The sequence below is a fragment of the Falco punctatus genome (assembly GCF_963210335.1).
Source record: "Falco punctatus genome assembly, chromosome: 7".
NCBI classification, from domain to species: domain Eukaryota; kingdom Metazoa; phylum Chordata; class Aves; order Falconiformes; family Falconidae; genus Falco; species Falco punctatus.
The window spans coordinates 63,468,652-63,490,739 of record NC_137587.1 but is presented as its reverse complement, the minus strand read 5'-3'; the positions used below and the strand labels follow the sequence as shown (position 1 = coordinate 63,490,739).

Here is a 22,088-nt window from a genome sequence, read left to right as displayed (position 1 = left end):
CAAGAAAGCTGTGCTGAATTACAACAGGAGAGAGAGTAAATTAGTGGCCAATCAAACCTGTTCAACCAGAAAGGGAGCCATTCCTTACTGTCAGGGTCTACAGGACCAGTATCACTTTCACTCTGAACAGAAAGAAGGTAATTTATGGAGTCTCCAGTCACTCACGCTATCAAGTCCACATGGATAATAAGTTTAGCATTTGTGAGACTATATTTTCTGGGAGCAGCTTATTTGCATTTAGCCCCATACACATATGCATAATCTTAGATGAGCCAAACTGAAAAGCCTGGCTATAAGCTGCCACTTCAGTTTTCAAGCCTGAATTATCCCCAGCAAAGTAAAAGCAGAGATTTATTCAGAGCCCAACGTCCTAAATCTGGCAATTACAACAGGCTCCTGCAGAGCCATTGCCCTGACTCACCTTCCAGCAAGGCTCGGTCAGGGACAGATACAAAAAGGGGGGGTTCTGCTGCACTCCTGGAGCGTGGCAGTGCATTATGGAGCCCTAGTCTATACATCCCCCAAGGTGGGCATGTACGTGAACAACACACCCATCGAATAACCATGCTGGTTATTTAGGGAGCTGCCCTAAAGCAGAGCTGCTTCTTGCAGTGCCCCATTCATCGTGACAGGGTTCAAGACCTTTGGCTGATTTCTTCTCCCCAAGAAGGGAGAGGGTCACCTGACCTATGAAGGCTGATGGGACCCAGTTGCCCACTGGTGGTACAGCTGAGCCCAGGGCTATGGGGCAGGCTGGAGGTGGGTCTGAAGCAAGGAGAGAGACCACTGGCCTTGGTCAACAAGTTAGCAGCTTGATCTAGTCACACATTTTTCCACAGAAAGCTGTGGTTTTCTCCTGAAAAGACAATGACCTTCCTTAGAACAGGACTCCCTGGTGTTTCACAACATTTCAAAGAGTTTATTGAATTCCATACTGGCTATTTCATTTTTTTTTTTTCATAAAAATCTTATGTGCTACTGTCTAGAAGCAATGGAGTGTCTACACTTTGCATTGCCACCAGGCTTTTTGACAACATGAAAGATTCTGGAAAAAAATGGGTTTTTTTATTTTAAGAATACCATCTTGGTTACAAGCCAAAGCAGGACCCTGCCTCCCTTCAGAAGATCCCAACCCCAACCCTACTGCAGCAATGTCTGCCCGAACCTTGCCGGAGGTGGCAGCCCGGGGGCAGCGGGCAGCAGCGGGGGGCAGCACCCTGGCATTAATATGGTGCTAAGAAACAAAAGCCTTGGGTACCGACAAGACCCAAAGGAGCATCTCCCCAGCTGTTCAGGGCAGGGACCCGCATGGATCCCTCGTAGAGCTCCTTGCAAGCCACAGCGGTCACAGCTGGAGAGTGAGCGGCGCAGGGCAGCTGCCCACACAGCCTCCCCGGGGGGGGGGGGGGGGGGGGGGTCACTGAGGTGGGCCCAGCCGCCCCCCGCCTGCAGGGATGCACCAGGCTCCTCACCTGCGGGGGAGGGCAGCCCCCTCCCTGCAGCAGCTGAAGTCAGCGAGCCGAGGGGCTCGGCAGGATCTGGCGGACATCTGGCCACTTGGATTTCCAGACAATGACTCATACACACATCCTGGGACAGCAGAACCTGCGGCATCGGCATTGAGAAGGGATATTACCAAAGGCCCCATTTTCTCCTGATTGCGCAAGGTTTAATTGGCACCTGAGCCTCTTTAGGACCAGAGGAGCAAGGGGCTAGTTTGGGTGTTACAGTCACACACACACACACACCCCCAAAAGCAGCCCCCCTGGCAAGGCGGCAACGCACCAGCAAGGGGAACCAGACAAGGGTCCACGGGGGGATTTGAATATGCAGCTCCACAGTCCAGGCCATTACCAAGGGAGCAACAATCCAAGTCAGAAAATTAGTTCCTTAAACAGAGGGAAGGATTCAGAAAGTTTGTTTCTGCTGTTTGCCGTGAACCACAGCCCAGGTGCAACACAGGCAAATCTCCTGAGCAAGAGAAGCCACCAGCACCCCGGCCCAGGTTAGCAGAGGGCAGGTTCGTGCCCCTCACACTTCACCAACATAGCACAGCTGTCCATGAGCTATCAAAGTTTGGAGAGCCCTAATCTAGAAAAACACTTCTCAGCCAGAGGATTGTGAAAGACAAATAGGACACTGCTAGGTGCTGGAAATATCATTCCTTTCAGTACAGAAAACGTTGCTATTCCACCGCTGGCCAAGACCTACATCATCTTTTTGAAGCACATACAAAAATAGGCCTAGCATTTTCTCACTGGGGTTTTTTATATCTTAACTTCATGGTAAACAGAATTAAAAAAAAAAAAATGATGAGAAAACTTTGGCTTCTGTTAAGGTACCATCACCCCAATGAGACAGAAATATGCCGGTCTGGAAGGTCTCTATGCACTGTACATGCCACAGCAGGACAGAGCAGCTAGAGGCACAGCCAGGTAAAGCTATCTAAAACCCATAGTATATTCGTCCTGTCCTCAGACTTGGAGATTTTCGGCAGCTGCCAGCAGTACCTCTCTGCTCCTGTGGGCTTTGCCCAAAAAGGATGGTACCCACACACCACCTTGCTGCCTCCCAGCCCACCCTGCTCTGGCAAGGGAGCACAGGTCTCCTCTGTGTGAGGCTTGCTCAGTAGAACAGACAGCATATGGCATCCCACGATCAGCCTGATGATCTCATCTTGTCTGACTGCTATTTTTACAGCTTGTTATTAATAAGCATAAACTAGGAATTTGAGGTGCTGCCATGTTGGATATTCACACACTTACAGCCCAGATGGTGCTTTACCAGGATTACAGATTGCCAGGCAGAGGAGCATGCAGAGGAGAGCCACGCACGGCTGCACACGAGCTCTTCTCCTTATTCCCAGCTATGAGTAGGACATAAGTGAGGTAGAAGAACAGAGCAACGAGTCCATCCTCAGACGAAAGAAAATGACCTATTAGCAAAACCATAGCACTAGTCCTACCTTGGTGACAGAGATGAACCATCAATTGAAGGTCCCACCAGACTAAAGAAAAAAAAGCATTCTCCTAGGAGCTGGGTGGGTATATGTACTCTCTGAGCAGGGGCATCAGCCTAACAGCTGAGCCCTATAGCTTTTGTTACTTCCACCGACCCTGCTGGCTATAACCTTCCCACCACCTTAGCAGAGAGGAGCTAAATTTAGGACATCTGTGGGCCGGCTCAGCTGTGACTCCATTCTCATCCTCCTCAGACCTACCCAAAGGCCTCACTGTCTTCAGGTCCCCTCCACCAGTAAATCCCAAAGCAGGGCTCAGGTGGCACTTAGTGCAAGCTTCAGGCTTTACAGTGTGTATGGGGGAGAAGTCTGCTTTTGAGACCCAAGAGCAGGTCAGACCCACTGTTTCATGGACTGAACAGATATGTGTTATAGAGAATGCGAAGGCGTCAGGGACTTGTAACACAGATGCCCAAAGGCGGCTACATCCATGCCACTATCCAGAGTGTTGTTTAGAGGGGTTCACTCACTCTAAGCATCAGGGTCAGATCATTAGGTGAGTTCAAAATCCACGTCTCAGCCATCAAGTTCTTTTAGCTTGGATGGACACTGACATCCCTGGGGGCACTGTGGCCCTACCTTGACTGGTTTTCCCATTACACTTCTTCCTGCAGAGACTGCCCCAACAGAGGCTGCAATAAGTTCCCTTTGAGCAAGGAACAAAACCAGCCTCCTCGCTGAACTCATGACCTACTGTCGTTACAGGGGTCAGCCCTGTTCACATCGTGTGCTCAAGTGTTTTGACCTATAGATATGGAGAACAAAATCTCTTTGAAGTCAGCAAGATCCAGAAGAAGAACGAAAGGGGGGAAATGCCCTCCAACACAGCACACAAGTGAACGAGGCGGCAGCTTCTGGCAGCCTGACAGGCGTGGAGGGGCACGCATGCCACCGAGGCGCTGGGGGGGTTTCCACCCAGATAAGCAAACCCCTGCAGTCACTCAGCCTGCATTCGAACCCACGGCGGCAGAAAAGCCTTCCTATGTGCTTCATATGACCTTGGCAAAAATACGGAGCTGGGGACAGTCATGAGGAAGGAGGTGAAACACTACTCACAGATGACAACCAGAAATGTGTCCTAGATATGGGAAAGCACCCCTCTGACCTAACTGCACAAGGGTGGGGAAAGAAAAAGTGCAGAAATGGGTCAGGGAAGGCAAAGTGTAGGAATAAGGCAAGAGGAGGAGGAACAGGAAGATGGTTTTAAGGTCATACATAAAGAGGAACAAGGCTGGCTGAGAAAGGCGGTGGGAATTGGCTGTTCCAAGCAGCCCAAAAATACTGTCCAGCTGCGCGCAGCCCTGGGGCAGGAGGCCAAGGCTGGGTGCCTGGCTGAGGGAGGCGGGGAGATGTGGAGAGGGGGGGCAGGGGGGCTGCCAGCACCTGCAAGAGCTTTACAGACTTCATAAAACTGAGCAGGCTCCGGCTGTGCACCAGGCTCAGCCCGACGCACTGATGCCCAGGGTCGTTCCCACAAAGCTAAGCACTCCAGCGTGCCGGAGGTGGGTGAACCCCTCGCTCCTGGAAGGCAAACGTGCAGCACAGCGGCTGGGAGCACATGTGTGTGTTGAAGCCCCTGAGTGCTCCCGCGTGGGTGGTGAACTCACGGTCCCTCCCTCCGCCGCCTGCCCGGGAAGCGGCCGTGGAGGCTGGAAGGGCCTCTTGTCTTTAACGCCTCTTGCTGACCTTTACATGGGGCTGTGCGTGCCGCTCATTTATTTTACCCCACCAGGGACACCGCTGTAGCAATGCATTAAAAAACAGCAGCTTTCTGCTGCGTGCAGGATGCTCTGCAATTTGCTCTGACAACAAGGCAGGTTTGAGAAAGGGCCTGAGCTGGTTTGGATTTGGTTTTAATTAAAAAAGGTGGGTTTGTTCATCTTTTTTTTTTAAATGGGCTCAGGGTTGCCTCTTCAGCAAGGAGGCTGATCCTCCCCAACTCCCACTAACTTCCAGAGGAGTGGAGGGACTGGGGCACTTTGCAGGACAGGGCTGCGTGACGGCTCAGCCCCAGCTTTGAAGGATTTATGTCCCCCACCTCTTCTCTCTGGTCAGCCAAGTGTCTCTGCATCCTCTTCAGCCGATCCTCAGGCCTGACCCGAATCCGCCTGAAGTGACACTTCCACCCACAGCCCATCCTCCCTCTGCTTCCCCTGAGCTGCTGCCAGGGTTGGGCTGGTTTCATGGGGCAGCCATGCACTGCCCATCCCCATCCTGGGCGGAGGGGAAGGAGGGGGTGACGGCGATGTGGCAAAAGCACATCATGCTCTTGGTGTTTCCTCAGCTGGTAAACCACCATGGAAACTGAGGAGGGAGCAGGATGCAAGGACACCTTGACAAGAAGCTTCTGGGTGAGCTTTGGCTATGGAGGACAGCTGAGGGGGTCGGTGGGCAGGGAGGAGAGCGTGGAAGGGAACAGGAATGATGCAAGGCTTGCCAAAAGTGGGTCCACAGGATAACCCCATTCCAGCTACCTGGCCCTGAAGGAAGGAGCACACCTCAGAGGCCCCGCAGCACTTCCCTCCCTTGCCCGGCCATGGGGGCTCTGTGGGGTGCTGCAGCTGGTTCCTCCCCAGGAGGCCACCTCCTCCTCTCACCCAGCTGGAAACCACACTGGGGAAGGAGCTTGGTTTTGAAAACAGAAAGGAGCGTCTTAATGTGCCATTGTTCAGCGGGTAATTGCTTCCTTTCTTTCCCTGCTCCTGGTAAAGCCAGGGGCAATTCCTTCTAGCTGGAGGCAGCCTCCTCCAGGCTTCTACTTAAAGTCCTTAAGAGAGACTTTCCAAAGAAATAATTGCTGCCTTTCTACTTCACAGTCTTAACGAATATCTTTCGACCTCATTTCAACACTTAGTGGGTTTTATTCAGGTGATTGTCTTTTATTTTAGCTCCTGCAGTCTTTTCTCTCTTCTCCCTTTCTGATTCTTTTCCCTCTTTCAGTCCTCAAGAGGACATATATGTGTTAAGGTCAGTTCAGAACTATTCTTAGGATTCAGTGCTGTGCCACTGTGAAATTAATTAAAGCGGTAATGTTTAAGTCTGAAAAATAAGGTGCTTTGAATCAAATGAAATAAGACTTTTAAGTAAGAAATATTAGTTTATTCCACAGTATATCCCTGCTTAATGCAGGCTAAAATTGAAATCCTAGCTCTTGAAGGATGAAATTGTCCATCATATTCTTTACTAAAACCTATAAACATCTCAGGAGGTGAAGAGGTCTCATCAGCTCAACACAGCCAGCATGTGACGGGAAAACTTCAGAGAAAAATGGATTTAATAAAGCAAATACAGTTTCAGTGGATGGTCTCACTACAGCAGTACTGACACATCTTTTTCATGCAGGAAAGAACTGCACGTTTGTATTCAGTGAGGACTGCAAAAGTGAAGATCAAGGAATGCGTAGCCCTTATCTACCTAGGAGGAGAAACCACAGGCAGTGGTGAGTTGTGAGGTAGGACTGGAGTCCATGACCAAAGCCAGCAAGAGGGGAGCTGAAGCCTCCTGTACTTCCAAGGAAATCTCTGCATTAGCACATTATATCTTTAGTCTCTTAGTCAGAGTATATGTTCAAGGTCTGGAATTTTCCCCAAGTTTCTCCTTTAGTCTCCGGGAGGCCAGGACTTTCTTCTTGCTGCAAACCACTGGATGATACCATTCGTTACAACACTTGCTCGCCTGGTGGGCTGTGAACCTGCGGGGTGCTCTGAAGGGAAAGGGCGGCTGAGTGACAGCTGCTCCCTGGGGAGAGAGAGGAGGAGGGAGAGATCTGGGGTGGGCTAAAACGAGAAGTCCAACACAGACGTACCATGTTGTTTTGCTGCACAGGGACACACACGTTTTACCTGGTATCAAAATGCACAATTTGGACGGCTCCTTCACCAAAGGAAAGAGGTTGAATATGGAAATGAAACGATCACAAGGAGGCTTAAAAGAATAAGTGGACTGACAGTCTTCAGACAACTTGTTTTTAGGTCTATCTTGGCACATGATAAAGGACAGGCGTAGTGACACCTGACATTTCAGATTTTTGGGAGAGCCCCACATGACATAAAGGTAAGAAAAGACTGAAGACACGTATTCCATACAGTGTAAGTAACCTAAAATCACAGATGCACTGCAGACTGGAAGGGAGAGAGACCTGTTTGAGAGCTGACCCTTTACAACCATAACAATCCAGCAGACTGGCTGCCTCTCCCAGTTTTTTCCCAAAGCAGTCCTGAAGCCCGCGTGCTACGTGCTGCCATGGTGCAAGTGCTGAGCAAGAGCACCTGGGGCTTAGGAGCCTGTGAGTTGGCTAAAGCCCGCATGAAAAGCAGAAAAAATATCATGAGCATTCTCTATAGAGTTCCAGAAAGCACCTGAACTCTTTCCAGCCAATACACAAGTTCAGAGTCAAGCAAATATTTCCCAACACCTTAGTCTGTCACTTTGGTTTTGCCTCCTTATCAGCTGTGGATTGGCCACATTGCATTCCTTCTGCTCTCCAAAAGGCCAGGAATAAATCACACACAAATGGTTTGAATGCCTGAGACTTAAGCTCCTGCTTAAAGTTAAGCATGTGGTTAAATGATTTGCTGGAGCATTTTGCTGAATTAGGCCTAATGGGTTTGTCCCAGTGGAATAGTCAGATTTGTAGAAAAGCTAAAAAAAAAACCCAAAAAGTTCTTAAATAAATCACATTATTTCAGAAGTTCAGAAAAGTATTATTTGTTGATTTATTTATGCTGCAGGTATAGCTTTGCAGGGAGGGTGGTCTTATTTTATCAAATGAACTCATCTTTGTTACATATATGGACAATTTTTACCTGTGAATTGCCCCCCACCCTTTCTCTCCTCCCTCTCTAATACACAACCATAGATAGGCATTCTTCTGAGTGAATGTATTGGCAGAACAAAAGGTTCTTTGTGAACAACACATTTATTGTTCCAGTTTAAAAAATAAATATTTTTTAAAAACATTAAAATTGAGCCAGGGGGTTGGGGGGAGGGAATGTAAAGAAGGGATTTGTTTTCCTGCTATAACACCCTCTCAGATGAACATTATTGCTAAACAAAGACACATCAGAAGACACTTTTAATTAAATTGATTTATGGGAGAATTCAATGGATTTCTGCCAGTTTACAGCAGCAGAGAATGTGACCCTAGGTGATTCTGTGTGGGGGAGATATTTGTACTTCTAAGTCAGGGACTTCAGGGGGGGATATATGAATTTTAGATAGTCAGTCTCTATTTGTGCTTATCATAGAGCAAAACCTTGAAGCATCTTAACAGGTTGATCGTAGATTGTCCTTATTTGAGATGATTCTTTCTTTAAACAGCAAGAACCTGATAAAAAGCCCAGACTTGTATATCTTTGGTTGATATGTGGATGTCATGGGGGCTGAGGGTGGGGAACTGTACCACTACTGGCCTGACAATTTTTCTGATTGCCATGTTGAGGAGACACCAGTCTGGAGATGCACGTGGAAGCTCTGCATAGGAATACCTCTGTATGCCTTCTCTTAGAAAATCAGATTCAGCTTTTGGAAAATTTCCTTTGGCTGAGCTTCCCTTCACATCTGGCAGCTTCTCTCACCCAGCCCTCTCCCCAGGACCCTCCTGCTTTTTCAAAAGAATAAGGGCGTATAATCCTCAGCAACCCCTCCCTCCTCCCCACTTCAAGCCACTTTAGAAACCTCTGCCAAGAGCCTGTCTCTCTGGTACCGCAGCCAGCTAGCAACAGACTGCGGGTGAGACCAGATGTCCTCTCATCTTTATCTGTACATCTGCAGGCTGCAAGTCCTGGAAGCTCCTCTTCTTTGTGCCACCGTGAGAGAGATACGCATCTCAGCCCGGGCCCATGCCCTGAGAAAAATGACATGAAAATGCAACCTGCCAGCACTGACTGGACTGACTCGTTATGTCAATGCAGAAATTGGGAGAGTGATTGCAGAAGGTCACATCAGCTAGGCCAAAGGCCAGGTGATGTCTTGAGGAGTGGGTATTTTCCAGCAGCTGCCTCTCTTTCCTGCCGGTAGTCCTGTCTGGCTTCTTCAGGAGAACATGAAATAATTCCCTGCTGCTCTCCATCCACTGGCAGTCACCCAAGAGCATGACACAGGTTTTAAGCAGGTACCTTCATCCATTCCAGTTTCCAGAACTTCTCACGTGTAGGATGCTGCCCATGATTTGTGCCAGTGTCTATTTCTGTACAGGAGGTTTTTTACATGGCCAGTTAAAAAACTTAGGCTAAGGGCATGCCTCTCTTTCCATAACCGTACAGAAAGTTTGAACACATAGTGCCTCAGCATGAGGAACATCTTCACAGTCTTCTTTCCTGTAGAAATCTGATTTTGATAGGAAGTAGTACAGTCATTGGGAAAAAATACCTTTAAACCAACAGCATCTTCCTCAGACACCTAGAAGTGCCTTTAAGTTTGCTGCAGATTTACGTATCAGTTTATTACTACCAGTAATACAAACCATTCTTCCATTAACAAGAGCCCATCCATCATTCTAGGCACCTTTTCACCATATTAAAATTGACAAGCCAACACCTATCCCTACTGTAACAGTGGGCTGCTCGTATGCTCATAAAGTAAAAAACACACAGGCTTTCTCCTTCTTACCATCAGCCTCCTTTCTCCCCTCTCCTAAAATTTCCCTTTCCCTCATGCCTGGGAAAAAAAGCTGGATCTGTGCATCACAAATACCGTTCCAGCAAAACATCCAAACAGCCCACGGGAAGAGGCCCAGGACACTCTTCTCCTTGCTGCAGCCAGGGTCTCATTAAAGGGTGGAAAAGAAGACCTGAAACCTTACTCGGTTGCTACATGAGATCTGCGTATCACAAAGCAGAGCACGCTGCGGTCCTCACTGTTGTCACAAAATCCCAGGGCCTCCTCCGCACCTTCTTTTGGCACCAGCCAAAGCACGCATGCACCAGTCCAGGAGGAAGAAGACAACACTGGATAAGGTCTCTCTCTGCAAGTGAAGGTCTCTCCTTTCTTTGTTGGTGTTTCTTCACTCCGTTGTCCAGTTAAAGTGTCTCATCCACACAAAGAGGCAGCCTCCCTATTTTGTTGGAGTCTTTCCCAGCACATTGGCTGCAATTTTCTGCTCTGTTTTTGTTCCCTTGTTTTGAACCGATGACATGCTGCGCTGGTCTTCATCAGATACAACTTATGTTGCCCTGTTTGATGGGGGTCTGAAACACAGAGTCCTTCACCTCGCTGAAGCTAAAAGACCTCACAAGACCTCAACACACACTCACTACAAGTTATGTGTCTTGATCAGAGTCCTGTCAGTGAGGCAGAAAAGAACACGTCAAGGAGAAAAGTATAACTGCATCCAGGACGTATACATATTACATTTATTTATTTGTCTATTTATTTATGTATATGGAGTATGCAGCAGCCAAAGGACTGTTCTGCCTAGGCAAAAACCTCCTCTGGCCCATCTTATTCCAGGTCTGGAATCTAGAGCCCAGCTGCCTTTCAAGATGTCCATGCAAGGCTGCAGGTGCTGGGATGGGGGTTTGGTAGATGCCCTCTTCTCCAGGACAAGCTTGGAGGGGTCATGGAGCAGTGGGAAACACTCCTCCCTAGATAAGGCACTGTATCAAGCTCTGAGGGGTTCTCCAGTGCCCCTACTTGCATGGGTCTTCCTAAACTACCCACTGAGTGTACTCTGCTGCCTTGCATGCCCCTAAGAGTTTCAAGGAAAATTGGTATTTTTGTTCATTTCCAGCCCAGGAAAGTTTGGTGCTAAGCAGCGCTGGCATTGTCTTGAACACTGTTCATTCTCCACCCCAGACACTTTTGCATTTCCACATTTCTTCCTAAAAGGTGATGCATAAAGATGATTTAGAGGTGATTTTTACTGAAAATATCCAAAAAGTATGAGGCATTGCTTTTGCTGAACCAAATCAGATTTAAATTATACAGAAAGAAGTTATCAATTCCATTCTTGTGAAGTGCTTAAAGATCACATCTCTCCTGAAAATAAGATTCAGCCTTACTCTGAGCCTTACAAGTTATTTAGTAATTTTCCTTTTTTTTTTTTCTTAAGAGCACAATAAATAACTTAGTTTTTTACAACTGAGTGCTGTAAAAGTTTTAAAACAAAAAGGTTTTTTTTGAAATGAAACAGCAGAACATGAAACTCCAAACCCACTTAAATACTGAGTTATGCAATACTGCTGGAACCTCCTTCCTCTGTTTCTTCTAAAGAAGCGTTCAGTGAACTGGGCACAGTCCTGGGGCACGCTGAGACTGGGGCAGAAGTGCACTCTCCAGCCAGAGCTTTGCCAGGGGACACTTCAGTCACAGCGTTTCAATCATCTTCACTTGCCAGTAACACCACTCTAATTGTCTTTTACACTTACATGCCCAGGCCCTTCATCTCCCAGGACCCGGGAGTATTTTCGAGATTGTGAGTAAAGAGATAAGCGCACCCTCCCCCATTGGAAGCAACGCTCTCTGCCCTGCATTTCTGCAGCTCATTAAAAGCTGTCAGCACTGCACAGCCCTCCCGACGGGGCACGGGAGATGAGGGGCAATGTGAAGCTGAGACCACAGATAGCATTTGCAGAGGAACAGCGTAGTACTTAGTATGGATGCTATGAAATCTCGGAGAAAGCAGAACCATTAAAGCAGAAGAAAAATTAACCAAGGCCTCTAACTTAAAAAACAAGCTGTAGGTTAAAAAAGAGTTAAAGTATATGAATTTTCGTTTGGAGCAAATGATGTTCTTGGAATATATGAAACATCTATTACCAGACATCAATTTCTACCATATGGCATATGCATTACTTTCCCTTCTAAACACACTTGCAGTTGCAGGCTCATGCCTTGCGTTCAGCTATCGTATTGTGACAGAACAGTTGACTTTGATGAAATGCATCAGTCTGGCAAATTGAAGGTGTTAGGACAGTGGTACAGAAGTTCACTGAGACTCTGTTCTTGTTAAGCCTGTGTCTAAGTACAACATCATGCAGCCTGCAGTATATCTGAGAGGACTGAACATCTTCAGCCAAATTATCACTAGGATTAGGCAAACGAATTCAGCTCAAATAAGTTCTTCAAATCTTTTCTAAAGCTCCAAGCAAGTTTCCAATGAGGATTTATTTTGGCAGATCTCAGTCTCTTCTATCTCATGATCCTGTGTTGCAATGGAAAAGAAAGACTTCAAGACTTTTTCCTGGCAGTTAAAATAAGAGGGAGGCCTCTTGAATTCATTTGCAATTTACAGGTTGAAAACATCTGATCTGTATGATCCAGTTGTTTTGCATTTCTTAGCCTCAACAAGAAAATGCCTTGCAATATTTTCAGTGCAGCTGGAAGCAAAGATTGGTGGATTTTGCATCTTAAGATACATCTATTTGAACCTCTTTGAAGGAATAAAATTCAGAGTAGAAGTGAAGCAGAGTGCAAGTCAACAGAAATTCTGGACGATAAAGATCCAGCTCTGAGCAGGTGTTTTTGCTAAGTGAAAATACCCATCCGGATGTGTCTCTTCGTGACTCGGGTTGGCCCAAATTTGCAGGAAAAATCTGTCACATTGTTCCCTGGATTATGCCTCTAAACCTGCTAAGTGCCTATCCCTCATTAGTATGATCAGTCCTGCCTAGAACCCCTGTTACACTGAGATCAGATTCACAGTTTTGGTGTGACCTCCTGAGGTTTGATTTCCTTCCTCCCTGACAGCAAGATCATAATTATTGAGGTATTAGCTGACATGCACTGACTGATTAAATGAAAAATAAATACTAATTGCAGACATATCATTAAAAAGGAGAGACCGTTATCTGACTCTAGGTCAGATGTAAGCAAAGATCTGCTCGTAGTTAAAGAAAAACCCCACCTTGGTGATGAGTTTGATGGGGCACCTTGTCCTTGGTAACAGCGCAAGCCTGTAATCAAGGGCAGCCTGAAATCTGGGGGATGGCACAGGTCTAAAAGGGTCCTGTCTCTGTGGGGCAATGCACCAAACACACACACACTTACTGTACAGCACAGCTGCATGAACTGCTTAAGTCCAAGATGACATGAAACAAGTCCTCTGCTGCTCGACCCACCACATGCCACATCCCTCACCTACCAATACCAGGTCTATAAAGCCAACATTTGCCCTTCAAGCTCTGCCCCTGTACCAGAGTGGGCCCAGCATGAAAGCTGCAAACATAATTTTATGCCACTTTTTAGACCTGTTTCCTCATCTCAAGTCTTGCTATATCCCTGTGACATTTTCCATGTAAATGTCAAGAGGTTCCAATCAGGAATGAAAAAAATCCTAGCACCTCTGACAGCTTGCATCTGGGTTTGGTTCATTTTTTTTCCCGAAGATTTTTCTTGTCTTTCAGTACGGAGTTCAAGCCCATGTTCCCTTTTCCCGAAAACTGATCCAGCCACTTACGGGATTCTCAGTGAGATCATTCAGGAAATATTTCCAGTTGGAGGTCTTTGCTTGGGGAATTTTTTTTATTTATTTTGTCCTGTGCTTGGCATCAGTTACAGGTGCTTTTCCTATTTTGGATGGAAAGGATATTAAGCAGTATTCCTAAAGGTCCTTTTGGCCTTTTTTTTTTTTTTTTTTATTTGCCAAAAAAGCTTTTGATGGAACATCCTCCCCTGGCCCCCAGTCTGACAGGATTCCCTGACCTGCATAACGCTGTCCAGATTGAAGCATGAGAAACATTTCGAAAATGAACTATGCTGAAGTCTGGGAGTTATTAGCTGCCAAGAAATCCCAAAAGCTTTTAAACCTTGTTTGCAGCTGCAGAGTAGGAAACCTAGGTGTTATTCATAGAGGAATTCAACAGGAACTGTAAATTCAAGGCAACTCACTGCTAAAATACAAAGGTAAAGAATTAAAACAGACTTTAGAAAAGAGCAACCCAAGCCATTACCATGCCAAAGTGAGTGATTGAAAAGGAAGTTTGAAAAATTTCAGTATGCCTAGCTGGGATATAAAACTCAGGCTGAGGTAAAGCAACACATTCTCTAAGATCATCTCTCCTCTGCAGTCAGTCGCAGATCAGGGCTGAAGGAGGAGGCTGAAGAGCTTGTTAGCACTCCAGCATGGGAGATTTTCGTTAGGCACCTGGCACGGGGGGAAGCGGGGGAGGCTCTGGGCAAAAACCAGACTCAATCGATCAATAAAGGTCCTTGTCAAGGAACCAAACACTTCCCCAGTCCCAGTCACCAGACTTCATGTGCTATAACATCGCAAAACCGCCCCTTCCCAGGCAAAGAGAGGAAATGAGGGTGAATACCGGGTGGCTTCCCAACTAAGATGGGTTTCCCAAGAGTGTTGGTGCACAACCAAAAGTCATAGGATTACGTTGGTTTGATGGATGTTGCTCATCAGCCACGCGATGGCCGGCACCTGGGTGTGTTGTCCCGGCCCTGGCTGTGAGGATGGGCACAAGTGCCATACTGCGGGCGAGCGATTTTCATTTCACAAGGAGCAGGTGTACGGCAAACTACAGCAGGTCAGCTTTCCTTTTCCAATGCAAGCCCCATGCCCCTGCCCACTGAAAAGCATGTGTGACCCTCTTTCTGTGCTCTCCTGCACACAGAACAGCTAGCAGCCCCCGCCAGCGAGGTAATAAACTGCGAACACCTTTTAGGGAATGATCTCATCCTGAACAAAAGTTAAATAAAATAACTTGATAAATCCCCATTCCCCCGTGTGCACGAGCACACAAAGAAATAGAGTGCTCCTGCATGCTGAAGTGAGCAGCTGCTTCAATTTTCTAGGCATCTTTAGGGGAAGAGAAGCTTGATTTTCACATAGTTCCATAAGTGCAACCTCTGAAAAATCAGGTCCCGTCAAGTTGCCTTATGTTCAATCCCTTCAGCAGAAGCATCCCGAATGAACTTGTCACTTGTCACCATCTTTTCCAAGGACTCCAGAAGGAGAGGCGAGACTTTCAAGGCAGGAGGATACTTTTGCACACCTGGCTTGTACTACTTTAAGGAAAATTACTCTCAAGAGCTAATTAAAATGCATGATTTCCCCCCTCTAGCTGTATAGATTAATCTATTTCATTTTCAAAATCTCATTTTTTCCCATCACTTCAAGTATTCAGAAGAGATTACATTATTACAATCACAACTTGGCCTCAGTCCCAGAACATAGAGATGAAGAGAGAAAAGGCTTTTGTTGAGCGCGCACACACGCACACTTACACACACACGCCCCCCAAGCAGTCAGTGGAAGCGGTTGGTGCTTCAGACAAAATGAAAGCACATTAATCAGCTAATGGGGGGGATGGATATCTAAATTCTTATGACAGAAGCCACAAAAGGGAAAGATTTTAGTGGAATGTAGACTCAATACAAGGCAAAAAGACCAGGGAATCTGATGGAAAACTATAAATGGCAATTTTTTAAATTTATTTTTTTTTAAACCAAGGGAAAGCACAGAGACAACAAAATGGAAGGGGTAATTTTTAACAGGGCTCAGAAGTGCCACTGGGCAGTTCAGGGCAATATCACATCCAGGAGAAATCAAGAGCGCTTGGCCAGCCAGATCTTTCAGACAATCTGAAGCCCAAAGAGGTTAAAAAACTACTACTATAGTAGCTATATAAAGCAATTCTATGGCAACAAAAGAGTTGAGAGAGAAAAAAAATATGAGAAACACTGCATCATATGTTAAGATGCTTCATTAGAGTGCAGCTACTCAGACTTCCCCTGGAAGAAACAAATCCCTTGAGGTGAAGGGACCAGATTTTGTGTCAGTTATGCCAAAGTACTTTCTTCAAAATTAATGTAAGCACTGGGAAGTTCACACAGTTAAACGAGAGCAGAACTGCTGTCCCTACAGGATGCCTCCTCCCAGCGCTGCCATCCCCCCTCCGCTGCAGATGTTTGGGGAGGGGGAGAGGCTTAGGCTGTGGTTCCATGTCTATTAATATCACATCAGTTGTATCCCAGATTTCGTGGCAGGACAGATTTGATCTGGATCAAGCACAAACACATTTTTGTTGAATTACCCTAAGCACGTGATATGATGTGCTCCAGTTTTAGATTAGTTGCCCATATTATGTCAGCCTGAAGATGACAGACAGTACTAGACTTGGCATAAAGGTTGCCAGGATAAAGTTATGTCACCAAAACAGCTGGATGCATTTGAAACACCTTGTAAATTTGTACCAGATCAGGACTTTGCATCGCAGGGATCAAGCTCTTTTGATCCACTGGTGTGCACCTTAAGTCCAGATGCATCAGCTTGTGAAAGCAGACTAAACCCTAAACCCATGTGTGCAAGATAGTCACCATTCTCAAAATCCCAGTATCCAGAAGCTAAGAAAATAAGTTAGGGTTAGATCTAAGTTTTATAAGAGTCTTCCTTTTTCTTGCTGACTCAGGGGCTGATCACCTGCTGGCGCAGGTTAAGGCAGGGATGCTGGTGCTTGAGACATCACTGTACCCTGACACCACAGTTCCCCACCAGCCTTCAGCTGAAGGGCTGTTTCAGGGTGGGGGCAGCATCTCAGAGCAGCAAAAATAAATTTAATTTTTATATCTCGTAGAAAGGGTTTGGGTTTTTAAATTATATATTTAGTGAAAACACAAATAATTCATGAGTGTTTTCAAATACATGAATAATTCAAGCTGGAACTGAAATAGCTAAATCATCAGGGCCGTCATCCTCATAGAGACATCTAGGATAGGTTATTTCAAGTACATTTCACTGCAGACTGGCACGTGCACAAATTCACTAATAAGCAGCTGCATCCATGCCTTTTAGCCTCCACAAAACCCAGCTAGTCACAATATCCCAGACTCAGGACGCCAGCCCTATAGCTGAGATGCATCTGAGCCCTAATTGAGCCATGGGTTTAAGAGTAGGGACAGAACCAGTCTGAAATCCCATTTTATAGCTCCTCAAACCACATCTGAACCATGTGGTACATGTGTGGCATTCAAGAACAAATTATCTGAACACCATACAAATGTTCACTAATAGCTAACTCCGAACTCTAGCAACCAGCATTCTTGCTTGCATATTTGTGGCTGACATTGTGCAGGCTGTGAGGCATGTATATTTGTTAATTTGAATTCTGTGTATTTTGTGGGCAATGAGGGTGTAATACTGAAACCATAAGTTCATTGTGAAAAAGTTTGCACTTTTATATGTGTGTATATATATATATATATATATGGAAACCTGGAATGAGCTGGACAGTCAGATACGTTAGCAGGAATTCTCAGAACAAGAAAAGCTCAGCTTTTTAAGTACCTTTTAATGGCAGTTTCCTTTAGCTTTACACCAATAGATTCTACTTTTTTGGGTTTTAAACTAATTCTCTAATATTTTTTTTTTCGAAATATACTTTTAACTTCCAGTTGCATTTTTATTAAAAACTGCATTTTACTTTTCATTTACTCTATTCCATCCAACAGCATCACTTACGGCCACTCCTGATTTACTGATACAAACTGAAATCCTACGAATATTTTGTCAGGTAATCAAGGACATGTTTAGCCTCCTGAAAGAGCAGTAGTTAATCATTTAGGTTTTAAGCATAAAACGTCTGCCAAAAACCAGCCTCTGCTTTGACATTTTACTTATTACTAATTTGATGCATAATGCCAAAACTGTATTCCAGTGGATGCATCATCCTACTTCCAGCCTCCCCCTTGCTCTGGCCTTTACGCCACGCCTGGTCAGCCTCGTGCCAGGAAGAAATTCAAAACTCAAACCCAGAGAACTGCAAATTCAGCATCAGCTTAAAAGCTAGTAGCTGTTGTCACCTCAGGCTCTGCAAACACTAACCCCAGAGGGAAACCAGCCAAATCTCACCAAGAGCTCTGTGCAGGGACATGGTGTTTGCTGACCCAAAGAGCTCAGCCAGGACCAAGATGCTGTCAGCCACCACGGCACACAGAACCAATGGAGAGAGTCTCAGTTTAGGAAAATGATGTTGAGCACTCCTGGCCATCAGCATTTTGATAAAGGACAGTGGCCAGCTTACTGAAGTCTTGGTGCATCACCTTCAAGGCACCCTTGGCCCTTGGCCACCCCTCGAATCCTGGGGTCAGCGCTGGGCCCTCACTGCAGGGGGGACACTGAGGGGCTGCAGCGTGTCCAGAGCCGGGCAGGGGCTGGGGAAGGGGCTGGGGCACAAGAACCATGGGGAGCTGCTGGGGGGGTTCAGCCTGGAGAGGAGGGGGCTCAGGGGGGACATTATCACTCCCCACAGCTGCTGCAAGGGGCTGCAGCGAGGGGGGGTCGGCCTCTTCTCCCAGGTCACAAGCAACAGGACAAAAGGAAATGGCCTCAAGCAGCACCAAGGGAGGTTTAGATTGATTATTAGGAATTCTTTTTCACCAAAAGGGCTGTCAAGCACTGAAGCAAGTTACCCAGGGAGGCAGTGGAATCACAGTCCCTGGAGGTGTTTAAAAAATGCATAGATGTGGTGCTTAGGGACACAGTTTAGTGGTGGACTTGGCAGTGCTGGGTTAACAGTTGGACTTGATCATCTCCAAGGTCTTTTCCAACCTAAATTATTCCATGACTCTATGAATGAGGACACGGTCCCTCTCCACTCCCGGCACAGGGTGACCTTGGTGCACCTGATTGGCAGCACTGTCCCACCACCCCTGTGGCTACAGCCAGAGCCCAGGACAATCTGCGTGGAGGACATGTAACTTTTAGAAAGCAATAATTAAGTAAATAGCTGTCCTATATCCCCTCTTGTGCCCCACGGCAGAGGAAAGCAGTCTGGGATGGGTTAAACAGCTATTCTGTGGCCAGAGATGACACTGACAGAAAGAAAAACTTTTTGGAAGGAAGCTGTAAGTGTAACATTTCAATAAGAGGAAATGATGGAGCTATGTTATCGTGTTGGCTTACGTAGTTACATCTGATAGCATTTTACATTCTCTGCTTATCACCCCAGCTATAGCTCTGATTTGGAAAAACTTGGGGTTCAGAACAACCAACAGAAAAATGCTAGGTGGTAAATGTTAACACCAAGTGTGCTAGAGCCATGTCTTCTCTAACCCTCTGATCTTGGGAAATATAATGGCTCATTCATTCTCTCTCTCTCTCTTTTTTTCCCTCCCCAGTTTTGTAGGAATTCTGCCATTGTAACAAGCCTTTGACCTAATCTCCATTTCTTCTAATACTGCCTGACATCTTCCCATCATATGTTAACAGTGTGTGTCTTCAGTGAAAAGCAAACCATTGCTGGTGCTCTCAGGCCCTAAAGAAAAGCAACATGGAAGAAGAAAGAAAGAAACCTCGACCTTGCTGGTTCTTCCCAGCGAACTGTTGCTCCAGCAACTGAAAGTCAAACAATGATGTCAAGAAGAAGGAGCTGGCCACTTCAAACCCTGCGTCCAGTTGCCACAGCAACTAGGTTTTAAAGTAAGTGATGCAGTGAGTTTTAATTTTCTCAGTAATAAAAAAAAAATACGAGAGAGTAAATGAGGGCAAAGGATGTTTACCTGGGGCTGGGGGCGTTAGTTTAGGGGACCGTGCTGTAGCACCCTGCCAAAGGGCCGGGGCAGGGAGGCGGATGATGCTGTTCCCTCCCAGTGGAGCAGAGCAGCTGCTTGGAAGTGAATAGCTTTGCTCTTCCTTTCACCAAAGGAAATGCCAGAGAAGCAAACTCTGCTGCCAGATGCCACATGGACACCAAATGTTCCTCACTGGCTCACACCAGCCCACGCTGCCGAGGCACTGAGGGGAGGGCTCACTGTCTCGCTTTCATCCCTCCTGACCTGAGCTCCCTCAGCTGTTGCAGACCCATCTGTCCCACCAGCGGCTGGCCACACTGGGCAGCTTACAAGCTTCAAACGAGGAGGACAGGTGCTGGGGGGCACGGGGGGGCCCTTTGGCCACCCCTGAGCAGCAGCTCTTTTCCAGCCCCCGCTCCCCTCCGGCCCTTTCCCCAGCCTCCTGGATAGCTCTTTTGTTTGGGACTGTCAGTTTGTGGCTTCTCAAGGACTGAAATCTGTGGCAAAAAGGCATGGCTTTGCAATTTCACTCCAAATAAAAAATCCTCCCCAGCCTTCCCCATCTAAAGGGCTAAGAGGAGAGCTGGGAGGGGAGCTGTTTGTGTTGCTGGGGGCGCAAGACCTGTCCCCTGTTGGAGGTTACCGCCAACGCTTTGGTTGATCAGACAGCTTACTCATGTGGCTTCTTTGTACTTGGAACACGTTGCTTCCCACAGGAGCCTTCCACGTGGAGCTGGTGCCAAACGGAGCTGGGACATGAGAGACAACCTTAGTCCATGGTCCCTTCTTGGAAAGATCTCGCTAAACCAACCAGCCTCACTGCAGACCTCCTAAGGAGCCGCTTATCCCCGCATGCCTGCAAGGAACGACGTGATTAACTCTTCCACTGATTCATTCTTATCCATTTATCTAATACAAACCATTTCTTACTCCATTAGGCCCTTGCCCTCACTGAGTAATCCCCAGTTGTATCATGCTTTGGAATTAGTCTGTAAGGTCCTCAGGGCAGGGATCATGCCTTGGAAGGTGCCTCACAGACTTTAGGCCATTGCTAAATTAATAAGAATGTAATAAAAGTATTAGAGAGCTCTACCAAGGGAGGCATTGTTATGCCCCAGAGGCAGCATATCTGGTTAACAACCCTGAAAAGAAATGCCAACAACATTAGCCTCTGCCCCTACATCCCTCTGCCTAATGTAAAATTAAATAGCTACAAATTACCTATCTATTTTTCTATCTGCCTAGGCAATTAGCCCACGCTCATTACTGGACATATGGGGATACATCCAAGCATGCAGGCACTCATCGAGACGGGAGGCGCAACACACAACATGGCACGAGTGGATTCTCCCAGGCCTCTGCCCCACTGTAAAATATACCATCAAACCCACAATACACTGGACCAACAGTGGAGGTCAGAAAAAACCTGCAAAATCCAGCAAGAAAGGTGTCCAAAGAGTGAACCAAGAGCCAATGGTGGCAAACAGGCTGTGGAAGTGCCATCAAGAGTGCAGGACAGAGAGGAGCAGCCCGGGATGTTTATTCATATGGGAAAGACAAACACCAAACTATAAGCAAATGTGGCTCAGTGCATTTATGTGCAATTAAAGCTCGTGCATGCATCTCCATGAATATGAGGTGCACCCTACTGATTAGCGAGCCTGTCGCCAATGGTGCATCGTGGAGAATAAATCCACAGAACTCCAGCAATGGAACATCTAAGCATCAAGTCAAATATCCTGGAAGAAAATTCAGCCCGAGGTTCTCTGGTCAGCAACAGTGAACAGGACCCCCCTTATGCTCTGGCACAGATGTGGGTTGATTTGGCCACGGCAGCAGCAGCCCCCCACACCATCACTGCATTAAGGGAAGAATGCTGTCTCAAATGCACTTTAATCCAGTTAAGTTCAAGCCCTCCGTTTTGCAGTTTGACAGTAATGCTATATTTTTATTCAGCACAGGATCAGAGGTCTGATGAAACCTCATGTTGCCAACATAAAAGTGGAAGGAGCTTTAGCTAATCCCAAGGAAAATGAAGTCCACTTCTTTTTCCCCGCACCCCTCCTGAAAAGAAAGAAAATGCAAACCCCACATTTGACTCTCTTGGAAGAGAAAATTCCCTGCTGTCCTCAGATGGTTAAAACATGCAGCTTTAGTGGGCTGCATAAGGAATAGTAATTACATACCCTTCACCTCTTGCCAGCTTGGTGGGTTTTTTTTGGTGAGGGTTTGTTCTACATCTTTCAGCTGGTTTGGATTTTTTTTTCCAGTCTTTCTTCTGGGGGAAACAATCTCACCCTCCATGAGAAAAGGGCGGTTCAGGGGGAAGAAAACAGAAGGGAGTTCACAGTCTGCTTCCATGTCACATAAAAAAAAAAAAAAAAAAAAAAAAAAAGAGAGAGAGAAAGGCCAGGTCTGCAGTGGAGTTAGCCTGGCTGCACTAAAGGAGCAGGTGTTGTGCTGTGTTAATTTATCTGGGAGGAGACCTGAGCAAATCCCTGCAGCCCTGCTGAGAAAAAAAGCTTTGTATGCTGACACAAAGCCCTCCTCGCTGCAGCATTTCTCTTGCTGTCTTCTCTTCCATTCTCTTCAGCTTCTCCTAATTGCAGGG

At 46.6% G+C, this 22,088-nt stretch overlaps 1 long non-coding RNA gene across 6 annotated transcripts; it reads left to right on the top strand.

The window, feature by feature from the left end:
- The first annotated feature begins 1,101 nt into the window (after window positions 1–1,101).
- On the top strand, window positions 1,102–21,884 carry LOC308066706. Of its 6 annotated transcripts, none has more exons than XR_013929267.1 (5): window positions 1,102–5,370; window positions 6,225–6,458; window positions 6,845–17,478; window positions 19,176–19,385; window positions 20,194–21,884. It is a non-coding gene; the product is annotated as an uncharacterized lncRNA (long non-coding RNA). The 6 variants fall into 6 exon arrangements; XR_013929269.1 differs by having other exon boundaries at window positions 6,225–7,072; window positions 8,792–17,478; XR_013929266.1 differs by lacking the exon at window positions 6,225–6,458.
- Window positions 21,885–22,088: the final 204 nt, after the last annotated feature.